The sequence below is a fragment of the Corvus cornix genome, chromosome 5, assembly GCF_000738735.6.
Source record: "Corvus cornix cornix isolate S_Up_H32 chromosome 5, ASM73873v5, whole genome shotgun sequence".
NCBI classification, from domain to species: Eukaryota; Metazoa; Chordata; class Aves; order Passeriformes; family Corvidae; genus Corvus; species Corvus cornix.
Genome location: NC_046335.1, coordinates 9,692,930 through 9,708,384, shown reverse-complemented (window position 1 = coordinate 9,708,384; position 15,455 = coordinate 9,692,930).

Here is a 15,455-nt window from a genome sequence, read left to right as displayed (position 1 = left end):
CAGCCACTAGTGCTGCCACTCAAAGCATTTAGCTGTGCCTTGCATTCGGTACCTGAGCATATCGATTGCTGTGCAAGAAAAACAGCCATTCACAAACTGCTGCCTGAACATTTAACCTGATATCCCTCCCCCATTCTTGACAAAAATAAACAAAGCTAAGCTTTTAACGTGTTATAGCAGAACGCTAATCCATAACGGTTTAAAGAGAGCTCAACCGATCACGACAGCAGAGATAAACTGTTGAGCAGATTAAAGGCAGAAAGCAATTCTGTTCAGCTAAATCAGTTATGTAAGTTGGCCTACAACTGCAGCATTTCCCCAGAAATTATGGGAAAGTTCCCTTTCTGCTGCTGCTCATGTTCTCCAGGCCATGCAGTAAACTGCCGACGCTGTGTGTGGGTTTGGTGGCTGTGTTAGAATGTGTGTGCGTGTGTGTGTGTGTGCACATGTTTGTGTGTGCTGGGATCACCACCAAGCAGCATGGCTCCGCTGCTGAGAGACTCCAGAAGAAAGCAGGGGGAATTTCAACCACAAGGTTCTCCTTAACTTCCTTCAAGGTGATCCTCATTCACTAGCAAGGAGGATCCCCAAGGTTCTCCAGGGATAATTCCAGCCCTAAACTTGATTGTTTTTTCCTGACAGACCTTATTTTAAACTAATGTAACATTTAAACAGGACTAAAAAGGAACAAAGTCACGTTTCTGTGCTACAAATAGATGTGGAATGTAAATACCAAAGGAGTCTTCCTGGAGTTAGAAACAAGGCTGATGCCTTTTTGCCTACAAAGCCCAATTCAAAACCCCTTGAAATAAACCATTGACTTTGCTTGGTCCCATATTGATTTGATCTCTGCTGAGGAAGGGCAAGCATTGCATAAGAAGAGAAGGATTTCATTTCTGTCTTTGCAATATTAAAAAGGCTTCTGTGTTTTTGTTGCCGATGGCAGCCATGGCCAGCAGCACTGCACCACTTCCTGCTATTGCTTTGTTGTCAGGGTCACAGGGAGGATCCCACACTGTCCAGCGTGGACAGTACTGTGCTGCCAGACCCCCCACTGTTTAATGCTGCTTATGGTCACCTGCGTTCTACATTCTGGCTGCACTCCCTGCCAAAAAGGGTAGATCAGAAAGATGGGTCTTTCCCTCCCCACTGGGGGAATCTGCCTGGGCCATATATTTAGAGACTCATTTCTCCTTTGAATACATTTTAGTCTCCAGTATGGAATAAAATACTTCTTCCTGCCCTGGTGCAGTTCACTCACTTGTTCAGGCTGCACCTTTTCACTCCTGCCATGCACTGGGATCCCTCAGTCACAGACGAGCTCTGGGACACAGCTCTGCACCACAGCCAGGTCCGGTTGTGCCCTGTGCCCTGAAGACTGGCGTGGAGAGCAGGCTGTGACACCTGGCAGCCTACAAGGCAAACGGCAGTGACTAAGATGAGTGACTAAGAAACACTCTGAGCTCTGCTGCTGTTCACAGTTTACCTGTGCTTTAATTAAAGCATCACAGATCTGCATCTCATGTGGTTGTTTCCTGCCTACCTGTTAGCACAACACTCTTCTCTGAAGAAGAGATGCTCATAAATCCTGCTTGAGAACCTTAAAGGGATAAAGTGGCAAAAATTCTAGGAACTCACTCTTCTGCTCAGCTTCCTGCTCTGCCTTCTCCTTAGGTACTTTGGGATACGTGATGGTCAGGAGATGGTTCTTCCTGGGAAGTGTTCCAGAGATGAGGGTTCTGCTTCACACTCACTCCCTTGAGAGTACATCTGTGCTCCATTAGTCGTGGTGAATGGGATGATTGCGGAAATCATGGTGACCTAGAAATGAGGGGGGCCCAGAGATGCAGTGATGTATTTGGGAACATGAGTGCTCATCCCAGCAGGGTCTGCATCGCTTGGGAGCAGGAGTGCGCTGGACAGCCTGTGTGTTCATGCCTTCCCAGGTTCCTTCTGGTCAGAGAGTGAAGAACTGTGCCCTCCTGGGCTGCAGCTCAGGAGTGTTTGGTGCTCCCAGCTCATCTCTCTGCCAGTGGGAGCAGTGCAGGCTCAGAAAGGGAAGGTTGAGAAATGGCTGAGCTCTTTGAGGCTGTTGCTGGGCTCCGTCTTGGCTTCTGCTTGCACAAATAGGAGAGAGGCACGATAAGAGCAAGCAGGAGAGTCAGCATTTCATAACCATGATGTTACACCAAAGGTACGTGCAGCTGTGACCAGTCAAAGGAAGGAAGGGGGTTGCTGTAGTACCAGAAAGTTCTGTCTGTGTCACCATGAGGGAAAGCATTTACATGCTGCTTGGACTCTCGAGTGCTCCTGAGGAACAATGTTGTTTAGATGCCAAAAGAAGGGAGCCAGACTGTGTTATTTCCTTTCTCCCTACGTGACAGCTTCTGAACTGGAATGAATCTGCATCAGCATCAACACGGGGAAGAGAGAAACCTTGAATTAAACAGTGAAATAAAGATAATTCTCCTCACTGGTATCCAGCCCTTTACCTGCATATCTGACCCAGGAGATCTGTGTCCTCTTGCAGGCTCTCCTCTGCTGCAGGGCAACAGCTTTGAACTCTGAGGTAAACTGGCTGATATGCTGACAGGAATAACCACAAAGGCCAGCTGGGAGCACTATCCTTTGGGCATCTCATTGTACCTCGTGTTTCCCCCTGGCTGCTAAGGTCGATTGCCCACAGCTGGGCTTCCCTTGCTGTGAGAGGTCCCTTCCCATCGTCTCCCTGCTCCTGCCCTCAGACCCAAAGCCGACAGCCATACCAACAGCATGCACCAGCTCTTCGTGCCACTCTGAGCCCGCTGAGATTGCACAGCCAGGCTTTGGGGCAGAGCATTTTCCTCTCCTCTTTACTGGAGTGCAGGACAAGGGCTGTGTTTTGCCACCCCATCAGGACCTGCAGGTACAGCTGAGTGCTCCTGACCAGGCACCCTGCAGACAGCAGAGCAGCACAGCAGCATTTGAGCTGCTGAAGACCTCAGCCTGAAGTTATTTCGGTGGGGGCTGAGTGGGTTGATGCTAAATATCGTACTCCTTTATAGTTGTTAAGAGGCCAATTTGCATGAGTGGTTCCAGTGGAGCTGTGGAGCTCTCCCCAGGGGTCCAGATAGCTGCAGGATATGTCAGAGACCAGGACCGAGTGAGTTCAGAGCTGCTGTTCCCAGAGGTACAAGCTGAGTAGTCAAAGCTCCGTAAGGAGAAGAAGGAGCCTTTTCCATCTCTTTCTGAAAGCTGATCTTGATTCAGCATGAAGCCCATGTGCATGACTAGGTCTAGTCAGCTCAGAGAAACTGTTGCTTTAGCAACCTCCCTTTGTATTAGGCACTGTGCAGGAAGGGGAAGTCTGCAGTGGGATTTTCCTCTCCCTCATGTTGCTTTGGGAGAGCTGTAGTCCCCCCTCCTAACCTGAGTCAAAAATACATTTGCAGTAGTTTCGCCTACCACGTGTCTGCAATTCATCGTGGCTGGTCCCTGGGCACGTGGAATGAAAGTTTGTGATGCCAAAATATTCTGGGTTTGTGATGTCAAAATATTCTGACCCAGAAGTCTATTCCACTTGAGGGGTGAGGAAGGTGATGAAGTTGTAGGCTCTGATACTTTTTACACTGGTCCCCGATCCCCTTAGAGATTGTCCATAAAGTACCATTTCAGAATAATTAAAATAATCAGGAGCCACCGATTTGTAGGAATCAGCTGGATTTGAGAACCAAATCTGCTTAGAGGAAGAAGGGGAAGGAGCAGTAGGAAGGTAGAGAATGATTTCTAGGAGAAAGCTCTTCCTTTCCTGGCCTTTTGCAGTAAACAGGCAATTTCCCAGGAAGTTCCAGATTCTCCTCTTGAAAGCTGTGGATCAGAAATGCTCATTAGTGAGGATGTTGGTTCAATCAGGCTGTTTTAACAAAGGAAGTAGGGTGGGATCTACAGCTGATGGAGTGGAAAGGAGGGAGGGAGAGGAAAAGAAGTCTGCAGTCAGCTCAGCCTGTTGGATTACAGGTGCATCATGTCACACTGTTAGAGGAGTTCAGTATGGTCTAAATTACATTAGCAAAATAGACAGTATGGTTATATATTATACAATAAAGAATCACCCATTTCAAGACATTACTGGGCAAGAGCATTGAATAAGAGAGAGATTTGATTACTTACATTGAAAAAACAGGTTTAACTAAGAAACTAGCTGCAGTTTCTGCATGTTCTCTTGTGTTTCTGTGTCCTCTGTCAGATAAGGTGGAAACATGTAAGAAAATGGATAATACTTGAGTGGAATACAAAACCCACAAGCACATCAATCTTCCCAGACAGGAGATTGACTTCCAGATTTTACCACCCAGTGCTCCCAGGAGGATCCTTCATTGTCAACATTTCCTCACTGATCTTAACAGCCCTTTAAAGAGAGAGGAAAGCGCCCTTTTTCAGCAGGATGTGCAGATACTCTCATGGTTACAGCTGATTACCAGCCTGCAGACACACGTCAGAGCAAGGATGGCAGCGCTGGACTCCTTTAGGTTTTTACATGGACTATAAATGGGACTGTATTCCCTCTGAAGGCATCACACCCAGCCCTGTGCACTGCTGGCATTAGAACAGCACCAAGAGGCCCAGGTGGGCTGAACACATAAACCTGGGGCCTGTCACAACTGAGAAAGCCACCGGCAAAATGTGACCTGTGCACGACTGCATGGCACCGCAGCGAGCCCGGGGCTTCCTCCTGCCTCGGGGACAGTGCTGAGTCTTGAGCATTATCCCTTGGAGCATCTTCTGCCTCCAAGGGAATAGGAGGGCTCACTGTTCCCCTCAGACTAAGTGCCTTTGCACCTGCCAGCTCCTTCTGTGCCACTTCTGACAGAGCTGTAGTCTAAGAGTCAGGGTGCAGTGTGCTTCCCTAGGAGAAGAAAATGCAGTTCTTCCTCATGGTAACTCTGTGTGAGGCAGGACTTCTGCTTCGTAAGGAAACAGATCCTCATTTCTCATGCAGTTTGACTTTGATCCTGCAAACATTTACTCAGAGAGGGGAAGGGATTTGCAAAATGGCTGTGGCAGGAGATGGAAGTACCCACGGCTGTTGTGAGAGCATGGTGGTGCCTCCACGTTAGGGAGCGGCTGGCTGCCTGAAGAAAGAGCAAGGCTTCTCAAAGAAGGTAAAGGGATTTCATGCCCCAGCTCCTACTGACTTCTCTTACTTACTTATTTCAGTAGGATTTCAGCACAACTTCCTTGATCACCTGGGCTCTGGTTGTGTAGGCTCTTTGGAAATCACACAACACTGTGCTCCTTTCAAAGGCTGATGCAGATGGGGACTGTGCAAGGCAGTGGCAGAATGTAAAACAGGACCTGACATCCCAGATCTTCTCACAACTCCTTCCTAAATAACAGTGCTCTCCTAATGCTCAGCAAGAATCTCCTCCAGAGCAAAGCTCTCACATGGCAGCACCTCAGTGCCCACAAGTTCTTACAGTACCTGGATGCAAATACAGTCAGATAATGTCTTGATTCGTGTCACAACTCATTACCAAATCAGAGCAGGCAGCCATATCAATGCTTAATGATCTTCTGAAACTTTAATTCATTTTACTCTGTAGACATTTTCATTAATTAGCTGCATTAATTTTATACAGATTAAAAATGTAAGTCAATCTCTTTGAAGTAGAAAAGTGGCATTTTAAAATCTATCTACATTCTATCCCAAGCCTATAAATACATCTGCCTCATAGAAATCAGCTGTTTATGGTAGTTCTTATAGCAGAGAGGGTGACTCAAAGAGGCTTATGTGCTGCATTAGTTTTATCAGAGCTGAAAAAAACCTCCCAAATTCCCTGTGAATTAGAAGGATCAGTGACTATAGATAGATCCTGTGCTCTTCCCCCACCAGCTGAAACATGGCACTGGTTTTGGATAGTCTGGATCCAAAGCAGTCACACTAGCAGGAAACAAGTCACATTTTGTTTCACTTTTACAGAATACTTTCTCAAGTAAAAATCAACAAAGCAGCAACACCACAAAGGCTGCTAATTGCTCAAAACACAGTGTTTTCCTCCATGCCTGCCCCACTTTGTTGTAGAATACCTAAGAGTGGTTGAATTCAATTATACACCCCAAAATAATATTAAAAGATCATGAGTAAGGCTGCAGAGCCACCCATGCAAAAAGCTAGGGATTCTAATAGAATTAAGGCACTTTCTGAAGCCATTAGTTGTAGGATAAATAAGGCTGAGTAATGAGTTCAGGGATAAGGGACAGAGGGTTGAGGTCCCAGCTGGGTCTCACAGGAGTCTGGAGGTCACGAGTGGCGTCCTGGCGTCTGTGCTGGTACTTGTGCAGCTCAACGTTGTTATAAATGACCTGGAAAAAGGGCTGAGCACTTTGTCGGGGAGTCTGCTGACAGTGCACAGTTATTTATGGCACTAGGATAGGGACAGATTGTAAGGAACTATGGAAAGACTTTACAGGTCACTCGGGCCTAATGACTGACTGGGCAATAAAGGGCAGGTGAAACTCCTGCAGATAAATGCAAAGGGTTACCAGGGGACAACCCTGTTGGGAATTGGGAGTTGATGGTTGCCGGGGCTGCAGCACCAGGGCAGAGAAGCTCGGTACTCAGCTGGCTGCTCCAGGCTGAGAAACACCATGAGAGGAGCACTGTCATGCTCTGAGGGAAGTACAAGCTTGTTCCTTTTCACAGGAGCTGTTTTAAACCTCCTTGCAGAGTGTGACTAAGTGGAGCTAATCTAGGAGATCATTCCCATTTACTCCAATGTCCTTCTGTACTTTCCTGCCAGTGATGGTCTAAAGCTCTGTGACACTTCCCAAACATGTAATGGCTGCTTGCTGCAAGTCAGAGTCAAGTTCCAGTTGTGTTTTCAATCACATAATAAGATTTATCTTGCACAACTTTAGTAGTTCTTAACAGTACATTTGCCCCCTTGTAAGATGGGAGGTTTTCGTTATGACTTTGTTTCCTAAACATTTGAAAGCCTTTGAAAAACAGAGGGCTTGCTCAGCTGTGTCCATAAACATTCAAATTATACTTGACTTGTTTTCTACCCTGTATTTATCCTCTGTGTGTGCGTGTTGCTGTTTAGCAAGTGCAGCAGTCCTCAGAGACAGACAGAAGAAACCTCCTACCTGCAGTGCAGCCTGGGGAGCTAAACCTCCTGGCTCCCATGCTTGACTTTGTGATGAACCAGAGAGTAAGACTTTTATATTACTTATTTAAACACCATTACACCCCAAAAACGAGGGCAGCAGCTACTGGAGCGCCAGGAATGGCACTGCCAGGTAGCACCTTTGTTTGCAGTGACTGGTGGAGAGCTGGGCACCCCTCCCTGTACCGCCCCTCCCAGCCCATTGCCTGCTCCAGGGGCTGGGCTCAGTGGCTGCAGCAGGAAGCAGCCCTGTTTCCCCGCCTGGCAGCTCCAGTGTCCTTGGGAGGTAGCACAGTTCAATAGCAGCGGCTTGTTTTCAGGCAGTGGGATGTTACAAGGATTTTTAAGAGGCAGCTCTGCCTTGGGAACAGGCAATGCAGCAAACACTGGTGACGGTGCTCTCCCCTGCAAGGCACCACACAGCTGTGGGGTTGATCTGTTTCACTGCTCCTGATCACAGCTGCCCATCATATTTCAGCTTATTTATGACAACTATAGGTCCAACTCTTCCACTTCTTTTGGAAAAAAAAAAGGCAATAAACACACACTACAATTTACACAAAATTTTTCAACAGCCCAGGCTAAAATCAGTCTTTATGTGCTTGGAATTTATTTAAAATAATTGCTATTTATGCCCTTTTTTTGGCTTTTTACCAATCTAATCAGCATAATTTGACTGTGCTGGAACAAATCTACAAGACTCCAGAACTGCTCTTGCAGATCATGCAGATTAAATATGAACTAATTAGTAGATTTCTGGATCTCTAAATCCACAGCTTTGGAAAAAGCTGACAATGCCCATCAGTCTTCACACAACAAGAGAGAGACAAAACCCAGACATACAAGAAAAATGGCTACAGATGGACATATGTGTGAGAAATCTTTGTAAAGGAAAAGGATTAAAAAACAAACCCAAAAACAACAACAACAAGACATTGGGATAATAAGCAACAGCATTTGGGGTTTTTTTCCGAAATATTTCAAGAATAAAGGCTTTTTCTGCCTTTAGTTCACTCTTTTGTGGAAATTAAACATGGTTCTGTAAGAACTAGAGGCCATAAACCACCGTGGGATAAAAAGGAAAAAGTAGCAGAAGCCACGAAGATGAATATTGAATTCACCCACGAGTTAGTCTGAGCACATCCAAAAACCATGACGTCAGTAAAAAGGAAAAAGCCTGACTATCGCCCTGGGAATGAAACCAAAAACTTGCTTTGCCAATATGTGAAGGTTTCTGAAAGTCTTCTAAAAGTTTCCTCAGGAGACAACAATAACTCGATTAGAAATGTTCCAGCAGATGATGAAGAACAATAACAGCTGCTCCAAAGCTCACGGCAAACAATGGAAAGTCCCCGTTGATTTGTTCAGTCTTGAACAGGGTCCAAAATTCACAGAATTTCACAGAAGAGGTAAAAGCAGCTGTCTGCCTGCAACAGCAGGTTTCACGCAATGAGGGGATGGGAATGGCCCCGTAATTCAAGCCCTGTCCAAAAACTGCCACTGACAGGCAAGAGCCTAAAAACAGGCACTGGAAAAGTGGGTTCAGTGCTGGTCTGGAAGAAGGATACTCCCTTCCTAGGCTTGATGGGATAACATGGACAAACTCAGAAAGGTCTCTCTGGGATTAAACCTGTCATGCATGAATTGACCTTGTTAATTCCTACGTGCCTTAAGGAGGTGTTTTTACCTGCCTCCTTGGTTAATCACACACAATCAGGATGACCTCCTGATCTCATTGGTACAGTTTTATGGGAGGTCTCTCATCTGCATTTCTTGGCACTGGGCTTATCAAGCTGCTCATGGGGGCTGAATGGGCTGGGCAGGCTCTGCTCTTTGCTCTGATCTGATAAACACCCCAGACCGTGTTACCTTCTATGCTTACTTGGGCGATACCTGTATATAAGATGGCTCTAATGATTTCCCCTTGTCATCACCACCTAAAGCCATCCTTCCTTGCCTTCCAAGAGCAGGAAGCTGCCATGTCTCTGCCCAGAGCCCCTGTCCCCATGCCCAGTGCAATTAGAGCCTGATGCCATACCCAGTGCAATTAGAATTAATGAGGAAATTTAAACCAATGACATCAGAAATGTGTTTGGCTCATTATCTTTGAGATACAGATAAAAGAGACAAGGCAGCCTCAAAACCATATGACAAATGTACCAGTGCTGGAGTCTGAATTCTGGCACTGCACTGCACTGGGCTGAGGGGCACAGACTGTGGGTGATTGAACAGCCTTGTAAGGAATTTTGCTGTATTTAACTACAGATAAGGAACTATAGGGGCAACAGAGTAAGCAGTGGGTTTTGCCAGTGAAAGGACAAATTCCTCTTTCACCTCTTGAGGACCTTGGAGTAAACCTGCTCAGCGAAGCTTTGTGCCTTCGCGCAGTTCAGAGCAGAGCAGCTTTGCACTGCAGCACAGGAGCTGGGGAAAGTCAGCAGGAATAAACTGAAAACTAGTAACATCTGCTTCACTTTCCTGGCTCGTCCCCCACCACCACCTCACAAAAAGAGAAGCATTTGGGAATTCCAAGAGATGTTTTCCCCATGATGCAGCTTAAAGTTGGTTTCAAAAGAAGACCACACTTCTCTGCAAATGAAGCTTTAACAGCAGTATTATTTATTTAACAGGAGAATCAAGCTGAAGCCAAAATAAAAAATAACCCTATTCCTGAGCCTTTCACTAGGTACATGTTTATTTTGTCATTTCTCACAAAACTATATAGTCTTGTATTTGAAGGGAGCTTGTGTTGCTCATACTCTTTTGGCCAGGTACAATACATACACCTAAAAATAATCCTTCCCAAATTCCTGTCCCTGCCCCATGGAACTGAAATCAGGCTTTTTCCATTACATGGTTAAAGCCTGTGCACAGGCAGAGCAGAGGCTCTGGATCCTTGTCCTAATAGTTAAAATCCCTCTGGAATTTGTGTTAATTTATCCAAAGGGCTACTTGGAAATACTGTGCAGGGCTTAAACCCCCCTCCTCTGTGCTATTTTCGAGCACAAGCTCTAGCAGCTCTGAAGCGTTTATTCCCAATTGCACCCACAACTTTTCATTTTGGTCTCTTTAATGTGTCAGTTTAAATCTCTTCCCCTTCCTCAGGCAGCTCTCAGGGTGTGCGGTGGCGTTGGGGCTGATGCCTGAGAGCAGGAACAGTGCGCAGTGCTCTCACAGCAGCAGCACATCCTCATTTCATGGCACTGCACATCATGGTAGGCACAAGAAAGGCTGTTTTATGCCCCAAAAGGCACATTGGCACTTCAGCATGTGCCAAGGCCATGCAGTCAGCATCCTTTGCTTTATCTCCAGAATCACCTGTATAGCTTCACCTGCCTGCGTGATGTGCTGCAAATTCAGACATTAGTTATGGATGGGGTTTTCTTGCATTAAAGGTTTTATTTGGGGAAAATGAATCAGTTGTACCTCCACCACAAACAATCCCACTCAGCCATCAGTCCGCACTTGCAAAGCAACAGAAAGCTCCCCCCTGAGGTGGATGTTCCCCAGGGGCAATGCTGCTGTGAGCTGCAAGAGCAGGAGGATCACATGTGCACTGTGCCCATATGTCCCTGTCACCTCGTGGGACACTGCAGGGAACGGATGTTATCCCTCTGGAGGAACCATGCTGCCTCCACATCTCTCACCAGGAGCTCACGAGGAGGGAGGAGGCAATTTCAGAAACTCACACCCCAGAACTGGGAAGGCTTTTTCCATGTTCCTTGCTGAAATTAGTCTTTTCACTTCTCTGCCAGTCCTCCTCCTCCCAGTCAGGCCTGTCACTGAGGAAATGCTAAACTCCAGGAACACCACTGCGGATTTGGGGTGGGCACAGGCAGGGAGACTGCCCCTGCCCCTCTCTGGGGAATGAATCTCTCCATTGGCAGGGCAGTTTCTTGCGAATTCAAAACAAAGAAATCAAGGAAAATGTGATTACCTACAGGAAAATTTCAGCTGATGGAGTAGGGCCAGTGCTGCCAGACTGGTCTCTGTGTCCGACCTTGGATGGCTCATTTGGGTCCAGCACAGCACTGTCACAGGCAAGAGCTCTGCAGTCAGCCTGCATGGGGCCAGGCACTGCTGCTGGCTCTGCCCTTAATGTTCTACTGGTTTTTTATTATTCGTATAAAGCCTTCTAACATGCTTGTTTATAATATTACTTTCTACTCTACGAAGGCCATATGGACATGATGATCGATTATATGCTAAAAGCAAAGTGAAGGGTGCTTTATAAAGTCAGCTTATCAGGGGTTTATTCAGTAAATTAATGTCTTTTAGAATTCTTATGTACACAGAAGCAAAGATCTCTCGTAATTACATCATTCAGGTCTACAGTTTATATTTCTGAAAGCCAGGGAAAGTTCCAATATAATTCCGCCCCATCTCTGCACAAAATAAGGACTCTACTCTTCATCTAATAAGAAAGCAAAGTGTTTGGAGGTCACTGGAATAGAGTTGCAGTAGCCAAGTTCAGCTTTAACACACACTATCAGGGAGCCAGATGAGCCTGTGGTAGCACATATCATGAAGGGATTAATGTGATGGAGCCCTGGGGCATCTCCTCTCACCTGCATCCCATAGGCCTGGGTTACACACGAGCAATGTTTCCCTTTAGTAAAGAAAGTGTTCTGTCATTTTTCTCCAGATCTTCACAAGATATAGCCTGTTCTCAATGTAAATATCAAGAATCTCAAAAAGTTCTCCCTCGCACGCAAAGGTAAATGAAAATGCCCCTTTCTTAGAGCTGGCGATGTTTAAAAAGTCTTAATGAGCTTTCCTTATTCATAAAAATGCCTTGTTTTTGAAAGCTTGCCATTTCCTTAACAGCTTTAAATGTGTCTTTTGCATCTCTCCAAATCTGCAACTTCTTTTCCTCCCACTTTCCTCCAAAGTCCATGTTACGGAGTATACGTGATATGGTCTTGCAGCTGCTTCTCCCCGAGGAAAGTCCAACAACTCAGAAATGGCAACCAGGAGAAAGCGCCAGTGGGGAAAGTTAATTTTAATGACAAGAAAAGAAAATGCCCAGAGACAAAAGTCAAAGCCAGCTTATGTTGTCAGTGGAAACCACTTGGTTCTGTGGGACACCCAGAAAGCACAGTCAGTGGAGTCCAGCCTGACGCAATGTAACATGGGCATCTTGCATGATGTCTCTCTCAATTCTGCCTGCCTTCAAAAAATTGAAGAATTGGCATTCTCTGTTAATTTTTTTCCAAACAAGAACTCTTTTTTTAATTACAAGTTTTAAGATGATATGATGTCCCTCCTGTGTTCTCAGGCACCCTGCTGTGTGCTTTTGCAGAGCGACAGTAATATCTCACAATGATAAGATCTTTATAAACCTGTTGTCCTAGTTAAACAAAGAGGACTTTCATTCTACAGTAACATTGCATTTGGTGAAAACCTGATTTGCAGACAGTCCTTTCCCCTCAGCCTGCTATAAAACTCACCCAGTGACCTTCAAGGGCTTTTGAGTTCATGTCTAACAGAGCAATGGCACAGTGAGCACCTGACTTTCAACCCATTTGTCAGACCTGCCACTGCTGGCCCCACCTCAGCCTGTAACCTTCAGCCGTGGATTTGGAGCTTGTAGTCAGCTCTTTTACCACCTGAGCCCTTTGAAATGCCTTTTAGCCCCACTGCAAATGGCAATACTGGTGATAGAGGGAGATTAAAGGCTGATGGCGGATGTCAGAGGAACTCTGGTATCTCTCCAGTTCTCTGCCAGTATTTTCCAAGAACTTACTTCCTCTTATATAAGTTATAGATATATTAAAAAAAAAAATCGATCTGCCTTACGCAAATATTTCTTATCAGCAGATAATGCACTTGCAGCACCAGACATATGTGATTAGGGAACCTGGGCTCGAGGTGACACAGTGGTAGCACATGGTACCATGCAGAACAGTAGCTGGATTCCTTCCACCTAAAAAGTTATTTGTTCTAACTAAAAGGAATGAACCATTAAGCACAAGTGACCCATTGAGCAAAAGGCTTTACAGACCACCACTGAGTGGACCCTCTAACGTAGCCTATACGTTCCAGTTCAGAACTGGGGGGAGGGGAAAATATGGCTTTAATCCCTTAAACTCTTGAGATTAGCAAAATAATATAAATGTGTGTAATACAAATTGCATGTTTGTGATCCAGTGTGCTTGCTACTGTGGCACCCAGAAGGTCACCAGCAATGCTTCCTTTCTTCTCATGACAGTAATTTGGGGACCAGTTTTCAAGGGTGCCATGTAGTAAGTGTAATTCTCAATGAAACCATTCTCAGAATGTGGGGGTCAGTCCTACACCCACACACATCACTGGAAACCCTCCCATTGACTTCAGCAGCCTTTGAATCAGCCCCTTTCCTGTGGGTGCTGTGGGAACAGGGATACACAGTGCTCTGGCAGCAGCCTTTTAAAAATGTATTTGGGATAATTTCTTCCTCTGGCAACCTCTTGTTTAGCAGCTTAATCATCAGACAGGAATAAGAGTAGCTGAAAGATCTTCCACCTTCCTACAATGAGTTAATTCTCTCCCCTGCTATATTAGCTGTCATACATCTATATATACTGTCATTTGTTTCTCACCCTCCTCCAGATCAGAGAGCTGCTTAATCACTGCCTGTCAGCTCCCGCCTTGCCATATTTCAGCCTGTTCATTTAAAATGTTGTTATTTGCTCCCTGGGCAGCCAGTAGTAAACCAGAGAAGCAATCAATAAATGTCCTTAACCAGAGCTCAGGCTGCAAGCGGAAGCATTGTCTAAAGCAACGGGGGGAGGATAAATCCCTGTTTCCTTTCCCCAGCACTGCTGATTGCACATATGCACTGATTCACTTGTCAGCTTGCCATTAGCAGACACGCTCTGGTTCCCAAAGCAAAGGGGTTGTGAGAGGAGAGAGAGCAAACCACACACAGGAACAACCACTGCTCCCGTGGCTGAGCTGTCTCCTGTCCCGCTGGACTCACACCTCCAGGACACCTCTCTGTAGGGAGGGTTGGGTGCCTGCAGCCTGTCCCCATTCCCAGCACCTGGGAAGGTCTGGCACCGGCTGGCATGTCACTGCTGCCCTTTCAGAAGCAGGGAGGAGCCGGTCTCCTCTCCATCATGACTGCTTGTGCCAAGTTGCTCCATCCTTCCCACCTGTTGCCTGCTGTGCAGCTCATCAGCAGGAGCCAGGGATTTCTTTCTGGCCTTGAGCAGCACCCCAAGCCTCCAGACCCATAGCTATTGTCAGAGCTGCAAACACTGCTCAGATGCAAGCAATATCCCCTTTCTCCTGGCCTCCCAGCCTCCTGTGTCAGGATTCTTTGGATGCAAACTAATGTTGTTACACTCCTGCCAGCCATCCCTTTGGAAACTAGAGGGATTATTCTTCTTACCGGCATTTTACACTTGGGCAATACCACAAGACTACAACAAAACAAAAGCAAAAATCCGTCCTGAGTGTTGCCGACTGCAGTTAAATTCCAAGTCATGTTCCAGACTGTGAAGTTGCCTCTGTTGTAACTTGGCAATTAAGTAGAGGCACCAAGTGAGTCTTTAAAGGGCAACCTAAATAAGAGCTGTTAATTCCACTTCTGGCACAAACAGGAACTGCTTGGTAAAGGGTTGATGGGTGAAAAAAATGGTAGAAATCAGTTTTATTTTATTCTGCCAGTGATGGAACTCTTATAGGTGGCTCAGTCCCTGGGTGCTCTCAGTCACTGCTGAAGCTCCCACCAGTCAGTGTCTGGGTCACCACGCTCCGGTCTAGCCTCAGCTCCTGAGCAGATGTTTCCATGCCATTTAATGCTACTGTGATGCACATCATAAGGCATAAACCTGGCATTAGGTGAGCAACAGGGACATGAGCTACACCTTCTGGGGCTTTTGAAGTGCCAGACTGACTCCTCAGGGCTGGAGGACCAGCATGATCTGGGACATGCCAGGAATGGCATTAGAAAGCAGTGTCACAGCCACTTTGTCCCTGGGTATACAGACTTAACTACAAGACCAAACTTGTTTCTGTGCTCAGTGATGGGAGCTGGGAAACCACTCTAGGGGCAGATGCCACTTAGTTATTATTTTATTTTTAATTCAATACTTAAGCTCTGATCATCACTGTTGACCCAAACATAGCATGACAATTCTCCTACAAACCACAGAGACAGTTAGATGAGAAGTCCCTTTCAATTCAGCAGAGGGATTCCCAGGGGTGCTAAAGCAGGTCAGAAGTAGATACAACATGCAGCAGCTGCAAGTAATAGAAGGGGAGAATATTGTAGGAAAAGGGTAAAGGAAACAGAAGGTTACACAGATTGCTCAAAATATCCTT